Below are 24,610 nucleotides of genomic sequence, written 5' to 3' on the forward strand. Positions count from 1 at the left end.
TGGATAGACGTCCAACATTTATGTAGTGCAAAAGAGAGCATATCGTGTCAATCCTTGTAGATTTTTACCATATTTTGTAGGATCTTTTTGATGTTTTACTTATTTATTTCTTCTACAACTCTATTGATGTTTTTTGAATAATGTTTAATATTGAAGCTCTTGTATAACTCTTTGATCATTTTGTTGTTTAAGTTGGATCCGTTGTCAGTGATGATTTTTCTAGGAATTCCATAGTGACATATTATCTCTTTCTTGATAATAGGGCGACGACTTGTCTGGTCACATTGGTAAAGGAAGTAGCTTCTACCCATTGGTGAAATAATCAATGGCGACCAAGATGAAACGATGTCCACTAGAAGCTTTGGGCTCGATGAGACCGATCATGTCAATGACCCATATTGAGAATCGCCAAGGAGATGTCAAGACATTCAGAGGAGTAGGCGGCACATGCACCTTGTCAGCATAAATTTGGAACTTGTTGCATGTTTCAACTTAGCCAAAACAATATGTTTCCATTGTCAACCAATAATAGTCGACCCTTAGAATCTTCTTTTTCATGGAATGCCATTGGCATGGGTCTTAAGTGATCCTTCATGGATTTCTTTGACTAATATGTTCGCTTCATGTCTATCCACACATCTAAGTATAATAATTTCATGGTTTCTTTTGTAGAGTACATCATTACCCAGGAAGAATTTGGATGCTAAATTTATCAAAGTTTTCTTATCCATGGATGAAGCATTTACAAGGTACTCATGCTTTTCCAGATAGAATTTGATGTCGTGAAACTATGTCTTACCATCAATTTCCTCTTCAACTGATTGCCAATATCTCGAATCGTCTTTATGATCCATTCTGATGATTAGAGCTTTGTTGTGAAATCTTACTTGGTACATTGATGATAATGTAGCCAAAGGATCTACCACATGGTTTTCCTTTCTTGGAATATGATGAAAAATAATTTTATCAAAGTACTTCATCAATTCCAAGACATGAACACGATACATGATCAACTTAGGATGACAAGTTTCCCATTCTCTTTTCACTTGATATATAACCAATGCTGAATCTCCATATATCTCAAGGATTTTGATTTTGAGGTCAATAACAACTTTTATGCCCATGATACATGTTTCGTGTTTAGCCAAATTATTTGGGCAATCAAAGCATAACTTTGTCATAAAGGGAGTATAACCACCTCTTGGGGAGATCAGAACAACTCAAACCCCATGCCCCAGGGAATTTGATACGCCATCGAATGCGAGCTTCCATCGAGCTCCTGGTTTGGGTCCTTCATCTTATGACCTTTTCATCATTCAAGGCCATAATATATTCATCAGGGAAATCAAACGTCATGGGTTTATACTATTCATCTGGTTGATGTGCGAGATATTCTGATAACACACTACCCTTTATACTCTTGTAAGTGACGTACTAGATATCATATTCAGACAACAACATCTGCCAACGAGCTATCCTTCTAGTGAGGATGGGGTTCGCAAAGATGTACTTGATTGGATCCATCACTACTACAAAAAATACCTACAATCATGGTTGACAAAGATATATAATCATGGAGGACCAACCGTTGTTAAATAGCATATGGTTGTGTATGTGTTACTTACAATCATAGTCTAGTGCCCGTTGTATAAAACTGGAATGTGCACTACTTATCACCACGACTGTGTTACATAAGTGTTGTGAATCGTATCATACCAAAAATTGTATTACATCAAAGGTAATGATTAATTCATGATTAACATACACATCATATCATCTAGTTAACTAAACACAATATCCTTTAATTATTTTTACTCTCAAACACTTGTATTCCATAATTATTGTATTATTTTGACTCATACAGTAACACAAACAATTGGCACGCACAATTGAAAATATAGATTAAAAAAACACATAGATTAAATTAAACATATTAAATTCATTCTCACATGCTTCAAGAGGTAATAATGGAAACTTCACCTGAATGATGAAATTCAAAGTATAACTATAACTTTTCACAACCCAAATGGGTAGTGTATCAGAATAAAGCAACAAAAGTTTTACCAGTAATAATACATAAAGCAACTAAATTCTAGTATGACGAAAATATCTGACCTAAATTTGTAATAGCTTCATGTTCCACACTTCAATTTTAAAATCAATTGAATACATTCTACTAAGGCATGCCAACTAGGTGGTACATTGATTTATCAAGCTAAATTTTTACCAGTAATAATACCTAAAACAACTAAATTATAGTATGACAAAAAACTCTAACCTGAATTAGTAATAACTTTGTGTGGCCATAATTTTTTTGAGATTAAGCTATTGATTAACTTAATTCACAAAGCAAGAGTCACCACCGCGTTTTGATTATTTCCAAAAGAAAGGGAAAAATAACGAACAAAACCCAAAGAAGTTTAAAAATAAAACTAATAAAATCAGAGATAAGGGTCCAATAGTTGGTTATGCAAAGGGAAGGTACTAACACCATAAACATCTATAGTATCTATAGGAACCTCTTTGAAAATCTGTGCATTTTGACTTAAAAATGGTGTTGTTTGCAAAAGATTGGAGAGATGAGAAGATAAATGTTTCTTTATGATTTTTGTGTTTGCCAGAACTTTTTGAGCCCCATGCCTACGTACCAGTAAAGTGTAATGGAGGATCAAAGCCTCATAGTTCGTGGTAGAAATAACAAAGATGTTTGTTTTGATTCATTTTTAATGAAAATAAATTTTGTCATTTTAAGGAGAACTCTCAACTCGTCACACACAAGTATGAGAACTTTGCATCACCATGGAGAAGGGACCCAACTTGGATAAAGATCAACAAGTATGCCACTAGCTCTCTTAGGTGGAAAATAATTATCATCAATACTATGGAAAATAATTACCATCACTACTATGGGGATAGGAGAATTAAATCTCAACTATGGAAATGACTCATGTCTAAACTTTGAGAAAAAGTTTTAAAAGAAAAAAAGCGCACAAAGGGCACAAAATAGTTTGAATGAGTTATGTATTTTTTTAGTCTTTTTAAATTGGTTTGGATATGCTTAAAATGCATTAGAATTTATTAAGAAAATATTTTGAAAATCACTTGGCAAAAGTCAAGGTTTATTAACAAAGTGGTTCGAGTTTGAAAACAAGAAGGTTTTGAAAAAGGAGAGAAGATTTTGAAAATGAAAGAAGGGGAGAAGATGAAGTGAATATCCTAGAACATAAAGTAAAAGATAGGGAGGAAAGATCTAACCAAGAGATAACAATCTTTATGACATGAGTCAAGCAAGAATTCCCTCCTTTGGATTAAGCCTCAAGTAAGCCAAATAAGCAAAGAATAATCCATGTGTCAGATGAAACCAAAGTAACCAAGCCAATTCTTCAAAAGAAGCCCAAAGTAAAAGGTACCAAATGAATCCCAAGGTCTCAAATCATAAACTTCCAAAGCAAAGGTCAAGGTCCTAGTTCTAAATCCATAAATCCACAACAATGCCAATGATAGTAACCTGAAGTCCATGAATCAAAAGAACTAATTTTTAAAGGGTTTTTTAATTTATTAATATCTCTAAAAGAAAAAGAAGTCCAAATGGACAAAGAGCAAAAAGCATAAGCACAACCAATATGATATAGGATGCTAAAATAAAAGCATAAAGTGAATCGCAAGAAATAAATAGCATAAGATAAATGACATTAAAGTAAAGTTAATACAATAATATGTTAGTAAGTTGTGTTAGTAATAAAAATTAGAAAGATAATTTGTCATCTTTGGGAGAACACACAACTATTCATCCACAAGTATTAAAATATGGACCTCTACATCACCATGAGAAGGGCTCCAACTTGGATAAAATCAACAAGTATGCCACTAACTCTCTTAGGTGAAAAGGAAGCAATATATTTAACACAATACCATGGGGAGTAGGAGACTTAAAATCTCACTTATGAAAATGAATTACTTTCGGGACAAATCTAGCGCTATGTTAAGTAATCGTAATTAGACTTATGTAGAAGTCTCAACTGTCTGAGGCCAATCAATAATAATATTTGTGTTAATACATGCTAGAGAAATGATATGTGAATCATTTTCCTAAAGCTATGCCACACAAAAAAGAAAAGAGGATGGATCAAGCACAAAGGCTAGGAGAGTGGTCCATTACACCAATCAATACTTCATGATACTTAGGATAAAATTATGCATCAATCCAAAGTACCTTAAATGATTCATGATCAATTAGGTGGTAGATTTGAAATGATGAAAGTTCATCAAGAACCAATCGACACATCATGAACAAGATGGACACAAACCATCCAATTGATCAAGAGAAAAACAAGGAAGAGAAAGAGATGAAGAAGAAGAAGACAAGATAAACAAAATCCAAATTGGATCAAAGGATTGATCAATTCATCATCAAAATCAATCATCCATCTTGGTGGATTAGGGTTTTCACTCCATCAACACCAAAGATCCATTGAGTTTGATGAGATCTATGATCAAAATAGCCAAGATCCAAGGCCAACAGAAGTCAACAAAGGTTAAAAAAGCATAAAATGCAAAAAAAAAGTTAAAATAAAATGCATCAAAAATATTTTTAAAATGAATTTTAAAAGGGAAATAAAAGAGAAAATCCATAAAGCCCTTCAAAACACCAAATAAATGCCCAAGAAAATTATGGAAGGTTGGAAATAAAATAAGAAGCATAAAACAAAATTTTCAGAATTTTAAAATGCATACAAGTATTTTTTAAACCAATTAAAACAAATATAAAAAAATAGGAAATTCAAGAAAAATAGAAAATCAAGAAAATAAAATATGAAAAAATAAAAATCAGATGAAGAAAAATAAGAGAGAATTTTAGAAATTATTTTGGGACTTTTTTTGGATAAAAGATGTTTTTTCTATGAGTTTTAAAAGAAAATGCAATTTAAAATAAAAAAGAAAAAGAAGTAAAATCAGAAAAAAGCAGAGGCGCTGGATCTCACCTCATTAATTGACGTGGCAGATCCAATAACCATCAGGCCAGGGTGCATGGTGGAAAATAGCCAAAATAAAACATGGGATCACATTCAAAATTGACCAATCAGAACATTTCAAATTGCCAACGAGTATGACCAACTCAGATGACCTAAAACAAATCCGGTCATCTTCTCCGATGATCCCTCACTGGAGTTTCATCATTTGGTAAATTAAGAACATGAGACTAGCACCAATATGATCGCCTCCTCATCACTAATTCAAACTCATGCTCAAGATTCATTTATCTAAACTGAGCATGGAGAATTTCAGAGAAGTTTCAAAAACAAGCGAGCCACGAAAAATAAAAATTAAATGATGAAAACAACCAATCAGCACCAGATAAGTTAGGGGAAAGCATCAGAGAGTGAATGACTACATTGTGGTAAATTGTTTGAGTTTAAATAATACTCAGAAATACCTTGTCCAAATGATGATCAGAGGTTGAGAAGCTTGATCTGGTTAGAGCACATCAGGAGGTCTTAGAGCTTGGGAATTGTTGCAAAAGCTTCAAAGGAGACTGAAGGTGCTAATGGAATCAAGAAATTGGATTGAAACAAGTTGGTAATCAAAACACGATAGCTCAATTTTCTGGAAAAGTTTCAGAGTGAAGTAGAGGTTCTTTGGCTCTCCAAAGCTTGGGAATGAAGCAAATAGGTTGCTCTATTTATAGTGAAGTGATTGGTGATCTCATACGTGCCAAATGATGCTCAATTTGTGCAAAACGAATTTCTCATGATATGAGAAAAGCGTGACTTGTAAAACCATCAAAACTCATCCAAATCATGCATTTTAGAAGTTGAGGAAAATTGCTTGTTCAATGGTAATGACCCAAAATGACCTATAATGTTTCCTCTTGGAACATTCCCTTGCAAGTTTAATTTGACATTTCTCAAAGAATAAAAGTTGGATAGGACATCTTGAAATTGATCATGAAACTTGGATGTCCTTCATCTCATAAAAATTGATAAAGTTATGGTCCTTGGAAGTTGACCTCTTAACTAGGGCACGAACAAAATGGCCTATAATCTTTCATCATAAAAGATGATTTTCCAAGTAAAAATATATCTTGACCTCAACATGAAATTTGTTTGGAATGTCATAAGGAGTAACGTTGCTCTTGAAATCATTTTCATATGACAAAAATTGTAGGAGATAGGGTCTAGGGAACCCCAGTTTTGACTAGTTGACTTTATCTGGTCAACTACCTTGAACCTACTTGTAAACTTGAAGTTATCTTGATCTTTGGGACTCATTAAGGATCATATATGTATAATATGATGTAATATGGAGTATGTCTTGATGTATTTGATCAAATGTTGAAGAAACTTGTTGAGGAAGTCACACAAGATGCCCAAATGAATTAGGGTTTCCAAGGCAAACAAACTTCAAACTCTTGATGATTTATTGATCCAAATGATAAATGAAGAACATGGGATACATATATGATGTCTATAACCATTGTGAACCATCTCTTGATTTATCTCCTTGCACTGAGGGTCTTAAAGCCTAGTTGTGAGCTTGATGAGGCATTGTTGGATGCACACACTACCTACAAAAGAAACAAAGCTATACATGGACATAGTTTTGGTATTTTGGTTAGTGAACAAATAAAAAAAGTATGATACAATCAAATGTACTTGGTGATCTCTCCCAATGCAAACCCAATGAATGAGGGGTAAGGAGGATGCCAAAGTGTGATCCCAAAGTCAATGCAAATGATCAGATATCATGAGGGATCTTGGGGTAAAAATTGGGGTCTTACAGAAACACATGCCACGGCTATGCAACAAAAAAATAAACGTGTTGGGGATCCGAGAACCAAATAAAGGTTTTACCGAAGATCCAAGGTTCAATCTCAAAACAATGCAAATCAAGGATGAAATCCATAAAGACCTCAACTGGAGAAAGAATGATGAACTACAAGGAGAACAACACATTAACTCTGCTAGGGATGAATGACAACTGCTTGGGGAAGGCAACAATGCTTCACACGTCAAGACTTACCGTTCTTAGATTGATGTTGACATTCCTTTTCGAATTCAATGTTCTTAAAGTAAATGCCTTATTATTTCAGAAAAATGTTTATTCATTGATTTATTTATTTCAAAAATATCATCATCAAAATGCAGTTTTATTAAACAGAAACAAATAAGAATTGTAAATAATTGGATAGAGGCTCAACTTTATTTAATAGAATGATAGTCCGAAAATGGCAGGACTCCATCAATCTTTAAAAAGTTTGAAAATGGTAATTTACATGGAAAAGGGATACTTTGAATACAATGACCACTACTCTCCCTACCAACTTTGAAATCCACTGTGCTTTTGTCTTAGGTTGAGAATGATGAATTGGAACCAAATGACTGACAATGTTGCTTTAACAATCAGATCTAGCCAGATGCAATTACTTGCCATAATCCCTAACTTTTGCCTAGATTTACCCAAGGTGGGGTACTCAATCTACCGGGATAATTTTTCTATTTTATGTCTCTAACTTTTGCCTAAATCGCCCTTTCGAGTTTTCAATCCACCGAGGCGCTTATTTTTGCCGAAGTCGCCCTTTCGGGTTTTCAACTTAGCTAGTTGTTCTTTTCTTTTTAGGCAAAGTATTTCATGACTTCATCGACATTCACAGGACGAGTGAACTTTTCTCCATCCATAGGTGTAAGAATCAATGCACTGCCTAAGAAGGCTTTCTTAATAACATATGAGTTTTCATAATCAGAAGTCCACTTGCCCCTAGAATCAAGTTTAAAATATAAGATCTTCTTGAGCACGAGGTCACCTTCTCGGAACATATGAGGCTTTACCTTCTTATCAAAAGCTTTCTTCATTCTCTGCTGATATAAATGACCATGACACATGGCAGACAATATCTTCTCTTTAGTCAAATTGAGCTGATTAAACCTGGTCTGACACCATTCAGCTTCGGTCAACTGGCTTCCATCAGTACACACAATGATGAGATCTCAACCTCTATGGGGAGCACAAATTCCATGCCATAAACAAGAGAGAAGGGTGTTGCCCCTGTTGAAGTGCGAACGGATGTACGGTGCCCATGCAAAGCACTACTCCATGGTTGTTTTAGTTATTACAAGACATATCAGTGAAACTTGTTCATTTTGTCCATACCTTATGATTTGTTTGTCTTGTATTTGGTGTTTGAGAATTGATTTCTATAGTAGAATTAACACATTTTTCATCTGTCTAGGATTTAAATAAAAAGATACACGGTTTTTTCATTTGTCTAGGATTTAAATAAAAAGATACGCGGTTTTTTCATCTGTCTAAGACCCCTTCTTTTCAGTTTTTGCAACAATGAGTTTTCTTTGGATTGTAATGATGGAATCATATTATACTAGTATATTTTATGAATATGATGTAGTATATGCTTGCAGGAGACTCAACAACAAGAAGCTAACATGAACAATACCAATGTAACTCACTAATCTGATAAACCTCGAGATCCATCCTGTGAGTGAGTCTATTGTTTTATTTCCACTTAGATCTTCCAATTTCATTTGGTTAATAAATAATTTTCTTGTGCAGAGACTTGCCAAATAATGATCTCTTAAGTGTTCTTCTAACAGGTTCTGATTACCTCTCACATTGATAATGTGCACTGCCTTTTTAATATCGTGATTATGTGGTCTGTATTGTTTAAATAAGTGATTATGTGCTATGTATTGTTCCGATAAGTGATTAATATGACGTGTATTGTTTCGATAAGTGATAAATATGATTTGTATTGTTTCGATGTTATAATGTGCACTGCCTATTTCACGTAGCTCTACAATGTTTCGATAAGTGATAATGTGCACTGCCTATTTCACGTAGCTCTGCAAAGCAATGTTTCGAAAAGTTATAAAATTAAATGTAGGACTGTTTCTTAGGTAAATTGTGATTCTGAGTGTGTCAATCAACAAGGGAGTGTTTAGTTTTATGCTTGAGGTATATTTTACATCTATAGTCATTGTTAAAATTAAATTAGCAGTTTTAATGTCATCTCAATTTAACAAGTATCATTAGTTTTCTTCCTTACATTCTTAAATATTTATTTTGAGACTTATTTTCAATCAAAGGTCTTGAATTTTAATAATATTTCATATTGCACACCGAGACACAAGTATCATTAATTTTGGTGCTCTTACATTAATAAAATTATAATGATAAATAAAATAAAAAGCAAACTTCAAATTTTATTCATATAAATTCCATCTAACACACAAAATGTGGAAGAGTACAAACTGAAGTATGGAGAGCTGACAAGGTCTTTATTTAGAACCATAAGAACATCCAACAAACCAAAAAGAAAACAAAAGTTGCATAGTAAGAAAATAAAATAAATTCCAAACTTTCATGTGAATATAAAGCCTTATTTCAGATAAAAAATACAAGTTATCAATCTTCACACATCGAACTTGGGGAATAATGTTAATGTGAGTCTTTATTGCATTAACAAATTGGTCTTGTGTAAACTTTCCGCCCGGTATAATATTACTTTTTCCAAGAATATCCTTTATATTATTCCTTTTGTAAACTATTAATGTCTCTTTAAAATAAGGAAGAAACTGGAACATATGGATTGAACAAGTTCCATGAGAATTCCACTGTTGAATCCAAAATAAAATATTAGAACTTATTGAATCTTTTTTTAGTGAAGGCCAATCGTTTGTGGGTTCTTTCAGTATTGGAGCAAGCTGGTGATAAAAATAAAATAATGTTACTATTTTAAAAATATGGTAAAATAAAAAATGAAAAATAAACATAATAAAAACAAACAAACATAAATTACCTTGTTCACATCAACTTCTGTCCCAACTTTGCAATCACGTATCTCAGTGTCTCTTTTACTAGGCCAAAGACCATGAATTACAAATTTTTGTGGCAATGGAGACAAATAGGTTTCTATCTTACAGAATGTTTGTGGCCATGTGAGAGCCAGTTTAAAATGATCAAAAGGAAGGTGGTAGTGGTGGTGGTGGCGGTGATGGCGGTGGTGGTGATGGCGGAGGAGGGGGAGACCTTTTCCTACTCTTACGTAAATCTTCATATGGAGAATATGGTTTTAATATTTCATGGTCTATGTGGAGAGGTGTTGGTGATTGGGAAAGTTCAGTGGAAGGTTGGTCAATGTGGAAAGGTGTTGGTGATTGGGAAACTTCAGTGGAAGGTGGTAAGCCATTAGAAAAAACAATATTCAATATCGAGTAAATTAAAACAATGTGGAGTAATGAAGTCATAGTGACCGAGAGAATGAAGTGATTAAAGATGCATGTTGCAATCTCTGCATCACCCCTTTCCTTTTATAGGGGAACAATTTTCTTGATTCAACATCTTCATTTACTATTTACCAGTATTGTACATCAACATGGAAGATATATGCAATTACGTGTAGTAATTCATTTACAATTTTTTACTAGTATTGTACATCAACATGGAAGATATATGGAATTACGTGTAGTAATTCATTTATAATTTTTAAGAACTTTCAATTTTCAGTAATTCATTTACAATTTTTTACTAGTATTGTACATCAACATGGAAGATATATGGAATTACGTGTAGTAATTCATTTACACTTTTTAAGAACTTTCAATTTTCAGTAATTCATTTACAATTTTTTACTAGTATTGTACATCAACATGGAAGATATATGGAATTACATGTAGTAATTCATTTACAATTTTTAAGAACTTTCAATTTTCAGTTATTCATTTACAATTTTTTACTAGTATTGTACATCAACATGGAAGATATATGGAATTACGTGTAGTAATTCATTTACAATTTTTAAGAACTTTCAATTTTCAGTAGTTCATTTACAATTTTTTACTAGTATTGTACATCAACATGGAAGATATATGGAATTACGTGTAGTAATTCATTTACAATTTTTAAGAACTTTCAATTTTCAATAATTCATTTACAATTTTTTACTAGTATTGTACATCAACATGGAAGATATATGGAATTACGTGTAGTAATTCATTTACAATTTTTAAGAACTTTCAATTTTCAGTAATTTATTTACAATTTTTTACTAGTATTGTACATCAACATGGAAGATATATGGAATTACGTGTAGTAATTCATTTACAATTTTTAAGAACTTTCAATTTTCAGTAATTCATTTACAATTTTTTACTAGTATTGTACATCAACATGGAAGATATATGGAATTACGTGTAGTAATTCATTTACAATTTTTAAGAACTTTAAATTTTCATTATCTAATAGTAGTATTCATTCCAATACTTGATAAATCAAATTCATTTACAATTTTTAATGAAATTGAAACAAATAAAGAAACATGCAAATCATTCACAATTATTTGTTGCAATTGAATTCTATTTTCTATTATCTCATAATTCTACTATCACACACCATACTTTAAAATTTAATAAAACAAAAACAAAGAATATTTCAATCGACATTGTTAGCACAAAGAATATTTCAATCAACATAGTTAGCTATAGTCCAAGAAATTTCTATACTAGTCAATTAATGTTATTAGAAATTCCATTTTTCATTGTCAAATTAAAATGAAATTGAAACAAATAAGGAAGAAGAAAATTAAAAAATGACTACTTAATTAAAGTCTAAAATTCAACAAATATGGTTTATTGCTTCAATAATAAATAACAATCAAATTTGTTAAAATTTGTGTTGGTTTATTTAAGACGTTCTGCCACTACAAGAATAACTTTGTGCAGCCACGTGATTTAGTGACGTGAAATGCACGTGGCAAAAAATGCCAATTACGACGTGAATTTCACGTGGCTAAAAGAAAAATATAATAAAAAAATGGAATGACAACTTTTCAGGTTGGGGGGAAATGAAAATAATTAAAATTTGGTAGTGACATGCAGATCACGTCGCTATTTTAAATTTAAAATTCAAATAATGTATTGTGAAATGTAATTCACGTCGCAACTAGTGACGTGCTGATCACGTGGGTACATGTGGGTACAGATGACCGTTGAAGGCTTTGTGGCGTGTAAATCACGTCGCAAATAGCGACGTGTTTACCACGTGGGTACAGATGACCGTTGAATGGTTTGTGGCGTGTAAATCACGTCGCAAATAGCGACGTGTTTACCACGTGGGTACATGTGACCGTTGAATGGTTTGTGGCGTGTAAATCACGTCGCAAATAGTGACGTGTTTACCACGTGGGAACATTTCCTTTACCTTCCCTCTTCTCTCCCTCTTCCCTTCACCGTTTCATTCTTCTTCTTCTTCATTTCCTCTTCCCTTCCACCTTCTGCAGACCCATTTCTCTCCCTAAACCCATTTTCCCCTTCAACCCATTTCTCTCCTTCAAGCTTCAAGCTTCAAATCCATTTCTCTCCTTAAAGGTAAATACTTTTATTATTTCAACTTAAACCCATTTCTGTTTAATATATATGAATTTTATTTTAATTATTGTATTTTTTTTTTAAGAAATAGCTAAGAGTGAATTATTCATTCAAGAATTTGGAGCAAACAGATTCAAAGTCTTCATCAAGGTATATTCAAAATTGTGAAATTTAATTTTTTTTTTTAATTATTTTCAGATTAGTTAAATGTATTGAGTTTGGACTGGATTATGTGTTGTACTTATTATGTATTAAAATCGAATTTGTTTGGACTGGATTTTGTTTTTGTGCACATTATGTATTAAAATAGAATTTGTTTAGAAATTTAATGTATTATATATTTAGAATTTGTTTAGAATTTGTTTATAAAACATATACCCTAATGTATTATTAAAACAGAATTTGTTTAGAATTTGTTTAGAAATATAATATATAATAGTTTTAAAAAAACAGAATATTTAATGTATTATATATTTAATGTATTATACAAAAAAAACAGAATATTTTATGTATTATATATTTAATGTATTATATATTTAATGTTTAGAATTTGTTTAGAAACTATTTAATGCCTTTATATATGTGCACATTATATTTTTTAGAAATATAATATATAATTTTTTTAATGTATTATATATTTAATGTTTAGAATTTGTTTAGAAACTATTTAATGCCTTTATATATGTGCACATTATATTTTTTAGAAATATAATATATAATTTTTTTTAAACAAAATATTAAAACAGAATAATATTTATAAAAAAAAACGAAATATTTTGTTTATTAGAAAAAGTAATATGAATCATGTCTAAAAATAGAAGTTGTATTATTATTTAGATAATATGGTTAGTTTAAAAAATATAATAGATTAGTGTTTTGAGTAAAAATTGATAAGTGTGTATATATATTATTTAGATAACTAAATAAATAGAAGTTGTATTATTAATATTATGTTTAAAATAATGTATAAAAAAACAAAACATTAATTTCATATATATTAGGGTATATGTCTAAAATGTTTTTTTTTTAAATAACACATATTAGGGTATATGTTTTATAAATATATGTTTAGTTTAAACAATAAAGTATGTAATAGTTATATTATATATTTATTAATAGTATAATATAATTTTTTTAAATTGTACGTAATAATTAGTTGGATGTACGATAGAACGATTTTTAAATTGGACGATAGAGGAATATCACTTTTGAAATTAAAATAGTAACGATTTTGTAAATGTGCAGTATGGAATATTTTCATTACTATCGTAGTTGGATGTACGATAGAACGTATCCAGGAAGACGTGGACTTAAACCGAACTTTGAGGAAGGAGTTAAAGGGTTTATCACATGGGCTTTCGCTCAAGAATGTTGTCTAAGCGAAGGAGGAGTAAGATGTCCTTGTCTAAAATGTGAATGTAGACCTATAATTAGTGACCCGGAGGAAGTAGAACGTCATTTGAAGAGAAGGGGTTTCATTAAAAATTACTGGGTTTGGACATATAATGGAGAACAGTTGCCGAGTAATGTACAAAGGACTACGACTACACATGCTTCTAGCAGTCGATCACATATGGAACACCGGGAAGAATTTAGTTTGATCAGTGACATGGTTGGCGATGCTTTTGGGGTTAACGTGACCTATGATGAACCTCAAGACTTCGATCAGGAAGAGTTGCCGAATGAGGAAGCTCAAAAATTTTATCAATTGTTGCAAGAAATGAATACGCCGTTGTTTGAAGGGTCGTCAGACTCAAAATTATCGATGTGTGTGAGATTATTGGCCGCCAAGTCCAATTGGAATGTTCCTGACCAGTGTTTGGAATTCTTTGCAAAAATGATGTTGGACGCAACTCCTACGAAAGACAACCTTCCCACAAGTTTTTATGATGCAAAGAGGTTGGTGTCGAAATTGGGTTTAGAGGTAAGAAAGATTGACTGTTGCACTAATGGTTGCATGTTGTTTTACGATAATGAGTTTGGTACTAATGATGGATCGTTGGAGGAATGTAAGTTTTGTAAGAGTCCGAGATACAAAGTTCGCAGTAAAGCCATTAACCGTAAGCAAAAACATGTGGCAGTGAAGTCCATGTTTTATCTGCCGATCATACCAAGGTTAAAAAGAATGTTTGCTTCAATGCATAGTGCAAGTCAAATGACATGGCATCATACAAACCAAACAAGTTCGGGCACAATGCGACATCCATCTGATGGTGCGGCATGGAAGCACTTCGATATGATACATCCTGATTTTGCAGCAGAACCTAGAAATGTCAGACTTGGACTATGCTCTGATGGTTTTACTCCATATGTCCAAGCGTCTGGAAGTGGATATTCTTGTTGGCCAGTTATTGTTACCCCTTACAACCTCCCTCCTGAGATGTGCATGACAAAACCATACATGTTTTTGACTTGCCTCATTCCAGGTCCAAAGAGTCCAAAAGCTGGAATAGATGTGTATTTACAACCTTTAATTGATGATTTGAAGAGGTTATGGATTGGAGAATGGACTTATGATATATCTTGCAAACAAAACTTTACTATGCGAGCAGCCTTGATGTGGACTATAAACGACTTTCCCGCATATGGCATGTTGTCCGGTTGGGGGACACATGGAAAAATGGGATGCCCGCATTGCATGGAACACTCTCATGCGTTCACGTTGGAAAAAGGGGGGAAAAGTTCGTGGTTTGACTGTCACCGCAGATTCCTACCGAAAGATCATGTCTTTCGAATAAATAAGAATGACTTCAAAAAAGGCATAAGAGTAACAGACTTGCCTCCCCCTCGTTTCTCACCCGGTGAAGTATGGAACCGAGTTAGTGAACTGCCAAAATTCACAGATTATGGTAAAGCTTGCAGAATTGAAGGATATGGGGATACACATAACTGGACAAAAAGAAGTATTTTTTGGGATCTCCCGTATTGGAAAGATAATTTGTTGCGACATAATCTTGATGTTATGCATATTGAGAAGAATTTTTTTGATAACGTGTTTAACACAGTGATGGATGTTCAAGGTAAAACAAAGGATAATGAGAAGGCTAGAAAGGACATGGAGATTTTGTGTAATCGAAATATTCGTCCCAACTGGATAGGCAAGGAAGTATTTGACGAACTTCTTGCCTATTGGGCTACCGATAATTTTAAAGCTAAATCTCAAAAAGCAAAAGACATGAGAGCATCCGAAAGGGGGGGTTGCCTTAATGCTACAGGAAGTATAAGCATTGGAGAACATGCAAAACGAATGGTAAAAATTATAACTACGGTTTAAAATTATATTTTGATTTATTATGTGTTTAATTAAATTTATTTATATTAATCAGACACAGGCACAAGGAAGACCCCCCCGACTTAATGAGTTGTTTGTGAAGACCCGTACAAAAAAATCGGGGGATTTGGTTGATGATCGGTCGAGAAGAACTATAGTAAGTTGTTTCTATTTTTTTTTTTTTGTTAAAATTCTATCAATTTTGTGGCGTGAATTTCACGTGGTAATAATGTTTGTGGCATGAATTTCATGTGGCAACAATATATGTGGGATTCTTTTCATGTCACAACTGTATCTAATTATTTTATTTGTTGTATGTGTAGGAGGAGTATCAAAGATTGCTCACACAATTTCTAGTTGAAAATCCTCAATATACACCTGTTGGTTCTAATCCGCTTGATCCACGCGTGGATATGTATATCTGGAGCTTAGTCACTGGAGGGAAGGGACGTAATGGGTGTTTTTTTGGTGTTGGTCCTTTGGCTGGCAACTACAGAACCGGAGATAGAACTTTATTTGATAGAGTTGCAAGTGGGGAAGGAACGTCCCGTCCAACACAATTGACACCTGAAATGATGGAAACGGTGAGGCAACTGGCTCTAACAGAGGCTAGACGAGAGACGGCGGAGCGTGAGGCGGCGTTAAAGGCCGAATTAGAGGAAATGAAAAAAAGACAACACGATATGGAGGAGCAAATGAGACAATTTATGCAGTCCATGAGTAGAAATCAAAATCAAAGAACAAGTGAAGACGATGTAGATGACGACGAATTTGATGTGTAATATTTATTTAGTTTTAAATATTAATTTTTGTATAAATAATTACTTTGCTATTTTTATAATACATTTTCATATGTGTAATTTTAATTTAAAAATATTTCACTTAATTATTAATTATTCTATATTTTATTATTTATTAATTATTTTATCTTTTATTAATAATATAATTTAATAATAACAATATATTTTATCTTTTATTTTAATTTTGTTTTTAAGTTGTGAAGTGTAAATCACGTGGGTAATTTGCCACGTGATTTTCATGTGGCAACATACCATCCATTTTCAAATGTTGTGACGTGATATTCATGTGGCAAAGTTGTGTCATGAATATCACGTGGCAAAGTTTAAGCGCAGAAGGAAGTAAATTTCAAATGTTGCGACGTGATTTGCCTTTGGCAAATTAGCGACGTGTTTATCACGTCACAAAAAGTTGCCACACGCGTTCCAGCGACGTGAATCAACACGTCGCTATTTTTGACTAGTGAAGTGATTTTCACCTTTGCCACGTGATAATCATGTGGCAGGGGGGAGTTTTTCTTGTAGTGTGCCCCATAAAAAGTGCTACATTAATTAAAGTATTTTGATTTTTAACGTAAGCTTATATTAATGAATGTATTTTGATTTTTAACTGAAAATTATTATTTAATTGATAGTAGTAAAACTACTTCCTGGAGTTAAAAAATAAAGTTGGTGGTCACATGTAAATGGAGAAAACTTTCAATTAACACTCGTTTGGAGAAATTGTTTTGGTAGCTCTATTTTTAAAAACCGTTTTAAAAATAAAAAACTTAAAAACTCGTTTGGAGAAATGTTTTTGGTTTTTTTTTTTTTTAAATGAATATTTTAAAGATCCTAAAATCTAATCTTTTAAGTTTTATAGTAAATTACTCTAATACAAATCAAAGCTATATATAATTTTATCAAGGATAAGATAATATATAATTTTATCAAGGATAAGATAAGTTAATAACAATCTGAATATTTAAGATTTTCTATTTTAATATTTTATTAATTATTTGAATATATATATATTAATGTTTTCGGGTAAAACAACTCTAAACAAATTATAACAGTATTTTAAAAATAAAAGTATGATGTGACGGGATACACGAGTCTCATTGATTGACGGTGTAAAAATATTTTACACTATCAGTGCATATTTCTTTTTCTCACATATATATATACTCGTTAAAAATTAAATGGCTCTATCTTAGCAAAACTCATATATAATATATTTATTTATTATTAATTTAATTTTCTTTTATAACATTCAAATCAATGTTATTTAATTTATTTTAGGATCTACAGTAATTTTTAAAATAAATAAAATATCAAAATAAAAATTGAAGTACTAAAGTATTTGATATTGTAATATAAGGGAGCAATATAGAACCAATAAAAATTAAGGAATCTAAAATAAAATTTAAATATAATTAAGAGTTTAAATAAATAATGCCAAATAAAAGATATAATAATTTTAATGAGTCATCAAATATAGACTATATTAAAAAAATAAACTTTACCAATTTAAATATATTTTATAAATTTACTTTTGATTAAAAATAATTAATTGAGAGAGTTCTATATTAAAGTGGATTTTTTATATGATTAAAAATAGATAAAAAGTATGATACAGAAAAAAAAACTCATAAATATATTAAAACAAAATTAAAAAAACACAGAACATTGTTATTGTGATGCTATATTAAAAAAGTTCACAAGCTTGCAAAAACAAAATATAAAACAAAAATTTAACATATTTACATTAATGCCATTAATGAAAAATCATTATTTTCCATATATTTTCAAAACACCAAATAGAAAAGAAAAACATCAAAAAGATGTTTCCACTTTTTAATTTTTAAAAACAGAATACTAAAATTAATTATGAAAACTCTATGACATAAAAGTCTTATCAAACAAATTTTTTGTTTTATAATTTTTTAGAACTAAAATACAGTTCTTAGAAATCAATTCAAACAAGCCCTTACTCTCCCTACCAAGATAAAATGGATAAACAATACCATGCGATCCACTTAATTTTCTGACAAGTTTTAAGGTATGATATGTCCACCTCAAGATGATAATCTACGGACAAGATAGAAGCTAACCTTGCACAAACCAATTTGCTTCGCCACCCCTAATACCTAACGAGACCCTTAGATCCCTCAACCAAATTGAGGATCTTTTACTATTATCCGGCCAAAAGGGGACTAAAATTTGACCCTTAATGTCATCATCATATTTAAAAGATAAAAGAGGAAACCAAATATTTGTACGATCCAGAATAAACCTCCAGTCCCATTTACCCAACAATGCTGCATTGAAACAATTACAACTCTGGACCCCTAAGCCCCCCTCCGATTTTGATTTGCATATTGAGGACCAAGCTACCCAGTTAATATGCCTTTTTTTTACATTGTTCCACAAAAAGACACTTTGAATCTGCACTATTTCTTGGAGAATTATCTTTGAACATTTATAAAGGAATAAATAGTACAACGAAAGTGAATTTAAAACAAAATTTATGAGAGTAACACACCCTTCTAAAGAAACAAATTTACCTCTCCACGAAGCCCGGCGATGATAGAGCTTTAAAAGAATTGGATCCCAAGTGATTTCCTTTTAGGGTTGGCTCCAATTGGTAAGCCAAGGAAAGAGAATGGAAAAGAGCTAATTTCGCAAGATAGAAAATCAGAGGTTTCCGACTAAAAATCCTTTAAAGTGCTAAACCCCATGACCTTGCTCTTATGGAAGTTAACGCTAAGACTGGAGACCTTTTCAAAATCGCGTAATTGGGCTTTAATGGAATATAGATTTACCGAATTAACATTTCCTAAGATATTTGTGTCATCTGCAAATTGTAACAAGTCAAATACGATGTTATATGTAACTTTGAAAGGGTGGAAACTTAAGGGAAAAGAAACCTTTCTCATAAGCCCTGATAAACCTTCAGTAATAATAATAAAAAGGAACGGATATTGCATATCACCTTAGTGAAGTCCTCTTGAAGCTTTAAAATTCAACGTTGGGCTACCTTTGATAAGAACAAAGAAATTAAACAAACGCAGGTTCGAATCCACTTGATCCAGTTCTTTCCAAAACTCATGCGATTTAGAACATAGAGCAGAAAATCCTAAGATATTAAATCGAAAGCTTTCTCGAAATCTACTTTGAACATAAACATATATTTTTTGTATCTTCTCGCTTAATTCACCAATTCGTTTAACATAAGCATCCTATCTAGTATGTAACAGTTTTGAATAAAAGCTGTTTGGGATTTTTAGATAAGTTGTTTTATCATCAATTTTAGCCTCACTACTAGCAATTTTGAAATGACATAGCACGGAATTGATCCCTATCCAGTGCCATTTCGACATTATATTTGTATTGACGAACGAATGTCTCACCTAGGTCGTTGAATGTTCTGATTATAATTTTTAGAAACTTTCAATTTTCATTATCAAATAGTAGTATTAATTCAAATACTTAATAAATCAAATTAAAATGAAATTGAAACAAGATCACCATAAATTAAACTCTGAAATGATATGTCAGAATATTTTGCCTCTTGTTAACAAGGACCCATTAATAAAGGTAAGTATAATAATCTCTCATATCATTACACGATATAATTATACTCCATTGTATAAGAAAACGTGGATTGTAAGAACAAATACTGTTGAACAAATATACGAAAATTAGGAGGATTCATACAAATAACTTTCACGATATTTGATGACACTTAAGACATATGCTCTAGAAACACGCATAAACAGAAACACAAACAACAAATAATTTTTTTTAACACCACAACATATCTAAGAGATTGCAACAATCAAAACAATATTATATGATGCAGACATCATATGAGTAACATATTAATCTATCAGTCTAACGAACTTTTCAAACTCCTTTCAAAATGCTCGAAACTTTGGATGTTCCAAAAACGCATTTTCGTCGGAAGGTTCGTTGTCAAATAACATACATGTCCATCTCTTTTAATAATGAGAAATGAGATAGTGAAGAAAAGAAAAATATGAAAAGAGGCATGGAGTAAATGTTAGAAGATATCTCTATTTATATTAAAAAAAATCACAATACACGTTAACATCAATTGAGTTGACGCCAACATTTAAAACTTGTACATAGATACTAATTAGATTGATAATACCACTATAATTTTAAGTGAAGTCGTATCAATTCTTTATTTTATTTTTGTTTATTTGAAAGTGAATTAAATTGAAAAATAGTTAAAAAGTTAGATATTATAAGAATATATTTAAACAAAGTGGTTATTTGAGTAAAGATTCGTATATTTAGGAAACTTTTTGCTAAAACAAACACAAAAGGAAAAGAAACCGCAAGTGTCCAAGGCAATGGAGGAAAGCCTGAGGTAGGGTTTGTCCCATCGCGAATCATCTCCATGGACCGTTCTGAAGCATCGAGAATCATCTCCATGGAGCGTTTCTGAACCACGGTGAGTCCTTTCCGTCGACCACTCTGTTTCACCGCCGTATGGAGCATCTCAATTCTAGGTCGTAGTCTCAATCTTCTAAAAAATTTCCAATTTCAGTTCTCTTGGCTTTTAATTTTCCATTCTGATTCGAATTTCTAAAACATGTTTGCAGGATCTCAAGTCATCACTCAACAATGGGAGTCATTCAAGTAACTGTTTTGGAACCAATGGAAGCTACCAAACAGCATCAGGATAGTTTCGGGGGTTTATCCGGTATTCTCATAACGATTTACATTTCATTTTATAGTTAATATGACAATTATATGGGTTTGAAGCATTCTCTCTTTCTGTATAGTTATCAAAACATGATTTTAATAGTGAAATCAGATAGGATTATAAAGCTATTTTGATTCATACAGAATTCCCGTGTTTCTGAATTCAAGACTAGAAGAACAAGTTACAATTCAAACTGAGTCATGCTTGATATTGTACATAATATTTGTCAGGGTGTTGAAGAAGTAGATAAAACTAAAGAAGGATTTTACATTAGATTGGGCATCACTGTTATACTGAGGAATGCAATACATTAGGTCAGGCATCACTGTTATACTGAGGAATGCAATACATTATATGAAAGCACTTCAAATTAACCGGTCGATCTCTAGAGTTTAGATATAAACATGGTATTTCTAAATTCTTAGATGCAAACGCATGGCAGAATCAATTATTGATATGTTAATTATGTTTTCCAACTAGTAGTTTTCCTTGACTCCCTCCTGTTTAGTTTTGAAAGGAAAACATAGGATGTTCTTGTTTCCAGAGACAGGAGATAATTAGGTTGTTGTTTATAATGGATCAAACCTAGTTAAAAACCTTGGCTTATATGTGAAAAGTCCAGCTTTTTAACTTTATATTCACTAACCAAAAAGTGCTATAACAGTTACTACTCCATGGTTGTTTTAGTTATTACAAGACATATCAGTGAAACTTGTTCATTTTGTCCATACCTTATGATTTGTTTGTCTTGTATTTGGTGTTTGAGAATTGATTTCTATAGTACAATTAACACATTTTTCATCTGTCTAGGATTTAAATAAAAAGATACACGGTTTTTTCGTCTGTCTAGGATTTAAATAAAAAGATACGCGTTTTTTTCATCTGTCTAAGACCCCTTCTTTTCAGTTTTTTGCAACAATGAGTTTTCTTTGGATTGTAATGATGGGATCGTATTATACTAGTATATTTTATGAATATGATGTAGTATATGCTTGCAGGAGACTCAACAACAAGAAGCTGACATGAACAATACTAATGTAACTCACTAATCTGATAAACCTCGAGATCCATCCTGTGAGTGAGTCTATTGTTTTATTTCCACTTAGATCTTCCAATTTCATTTGGTTAATAAATAATTTTCTTGTGCAGAGACTTGCCAAATAATGATCTCTCAAGTGTTCTTCTAACAGGTTCTGATTACCTCTCACATTGATAATGTGCACTGCCTTTTTAATATCGTGATTATGTGCTCTGTATTGTTTAAATAAGTGATTATGTGCTCTGTATTGTTTCGATAAGTGATTAATATGACTTGTATTGTTTCGATAAGTGATAATGTGCACTACCTATTTCACGTAGCTCTGCAATGTTTCGATAAGTGATAATGTGCACTGCCTATTTCACGTAGCTCTGCAATGTTTCAATAAGTGATAATGTGCACTGCCTATTTCACATAGCTCTGCAATGTGCAATGTTTCTCTGCAATGTGCAATGTTTCGATAGGTGATAAACTTAAATGTAGGACTGTTTCTTAGGTTTCTTAGGTAGATTGTGATTCTGAGTGTGTCAATCAACAAGGGAGTGTTCAGTTTTATGCTTGAGGTATATTTTACATCTATAGTCATTGTTAAAATTAAATTAGCAGTTTTAATGTCATCTCAATTTAACAAGTATCATTAATTTTCTTCCTTACATTCTTAAATTTTTATTTTGAGACTTATTTTCAATCAAAGGTCTTGAATTTTAATAATATTTCATATTGCACACTGAGACACAAATATCATTAATTTTGGTGCTCTTACATTAATAAAATTATAATGATAAATAAAATAAAAAGCAAACTTCAAATTTTATTCATATAAATTCCATCTTAACACACAAAGTGGGAAAGAGTACAAACTGAAGTATGGAGAGCTAACAAGGTCTTTATTTAGAACCATAACAACATCCAGCAAACCAAAAAGAAAACAAAAGTTGCATAGTAAGAAAATAAAATAAATTCCAAACTTTCATGAACCTGTCAGCCTCCATTGAACTTCCTTTCGACAACCACTAGATACATTGATAGTTAAATGTATAAAGAGTCAAATTTGCTTATAATAGTGAACGGAGAGCTTACGAACTTGTGGCATAACGTTAATGTGAATATTTATTGCATTAACAAATTGGTCTTTTTAAACTTTCTGCCCGGTATAATATTACTTTTTTCAAGAATATCCTTTATATTATTTCTTTGGTAAACTTTTAATGACTCTTTAAAATAAGGCAGAATCTCGAACATCTGGATTGAACAAGTTCTGTGAGAATTTTACTGTTCACATAAAAAATAAAATAATTAAAAATATGGTAAAATAATAAAATAAAGTTACTATTTTAAAAATATGGTAAAATAAACATAATCAAATAAAACAAACATAAATTACCTTGTTCACCGAAACTTCTGTCCCAACTTTGCAATCACATATCACAGTGTCGTTTTGGCCACAGACCATGAATGACAAATTTTTGTGGAAAAAAAGAGAGAAATAGGTTTCTATCTTACAGTGTTTGTGGCCATGTGAGAGCCAGTTTAAAGTGATCTAAGGTGGTGGTGGTGGTGGAGGAGAATATGGTCTATGTAGAAAGGTGTTGGGTGATTGTGAAAGCCATCAGAAAACAATTTGTAGTAATGAAGTCACTGTGACCATTGTAAAGAGAGAATGAAGTGATTAGAGATGCATGTTGCAATCTCTGCTTCACCCTCTCTGCTTCACCCTTTTATAGGGGAACAATTTTTTTGTTTCAACATCTTCATTTACTAGTATTGTACATCAACATGCTAGATATATGCACGTGTAGAAATTCATTTCTAATTTCTAATTACAGTTTTTGGAAACTTTCAATTTTCATTATCCAATAGTAATATTCATTCCAATACTTGATAAATCAAATTAAAATGAAATTGAAACAAATAAAAAAACATGCAAAATATTCACAATTATTTGTTGCAATTGAATGCTATTTTCTATTATTTCATAATTCTACTATCACACACCATACTTAAAATTTAATAAAACAAAAACAAAGAATATTTCAATCGACATTGTTAGCTATAGTCCAAGAAATTTCTATACTAGTCATTTACTGTTTTTAGAAATTCCAATTTTTATTGTCAAATAAGGAAGAAGAAAATTAAAATGAAATTGGAACAAATAAGGAAGAAGAAAATTAAAAAATGACTACTTAATTTCAGTCAAAAATTCAACAAATATGGTTTGTTGTTTCAATAATAAATAACAATCAAATTTATTAAAATTTGTGTTGATATATTTAAGACGTTCTGCCCCATAAAAAGTGCTACATTTTTAACTGAAAATTATTATTCAATTGATAGTAAGGAAGAAATTTTTTAACGTAAGCTTATATTAATTAATGTATATTAATTAATGAATGAAATTTCTAATCCAAT

The 24,610-nt window shown here is 31.6% G+C and overlaps 3 long non-coding RNA genes and 1 pseudogene across 4 annotated transcripts in view; 3 read left to right on the forward strand and 1 right to left on the reverse strand.

Annotated features, from left to right (window-relative positions):
* Positions 1 to 23,243, forward strand: part of LOC127101144 (uncharacterized) — a 42,895-nt gene extending 19,652 nt beyond the window's left edge. Inside the window, exon 2 of the long non-coding RNA XR_007794575.1 lies at positions 23,137 to 23,243. This is a non-coding gene — a long non-coding RNA (uncharacterized LOC127101144). The remainder of the gene's footprint in view (positions 1 to 23,136) is intronic.
* The window catches only part of LOC127101138 (LEAF RUST 10 DISEASE-RESISTANCE LOCUS RECEPTOR-LIKE PROTEIN KINASE-like 2.1), a 46,271-nt pseudogene that overhangs the window by 20,400 nt on the left and 1,261 nt on the right, over positions 1 to 24,610 (forward strand).
* Positions 20,738 to 22,618, forward strand: LOC127101140 (uncharacterized). 2 transcript variants are annotated; one of them, XR_007794570.1, is made up of 4 exons: positions 20,738 to 20,965; positions 21,059 to 21,159; positions 22,161 to 22,236; positions 22,312 to 22,618. It is a non-coding gene; the product is annotated as an uncharacterized LOC127101140 (long non-coding RNA). The 2 variants fall into 2 exon arrangements; XR_007794571.1 differs by having other exon boundaries at positions 20,739 to 20,907.
* Positions 22,993 to 24,186, reverse strand: LOC127101143 (uncharacterized). The gene is made up of 2 exons (XR_007794574.1): positions 23,586 to 24,186; positions 22,993 to 23,473 (listed from the first exon to the last, which is right to left on the reverse strand). It is a non-coding gene; the product is annotated as an uncharacterized LOC127101143 (long non-coding RNA).

This window comes from Lathyrus oleraceus, chromosome 7 (genome assembly GCF_024323335.1).
Source record: "Lathyrus oleraceus cultivar Zhongwan6 chromosome 7, CAAS_Psat_ZW6_1.0, whole genome shotgun sequence".
In the NCBI taxonomy this organism is placed as follows: Eukaryota; Viridiplantae; Streptophyta; class Magnoliopsida; order Fabales; family Fabaceae; genus Lathyrus; species Lathyrus oleraceus.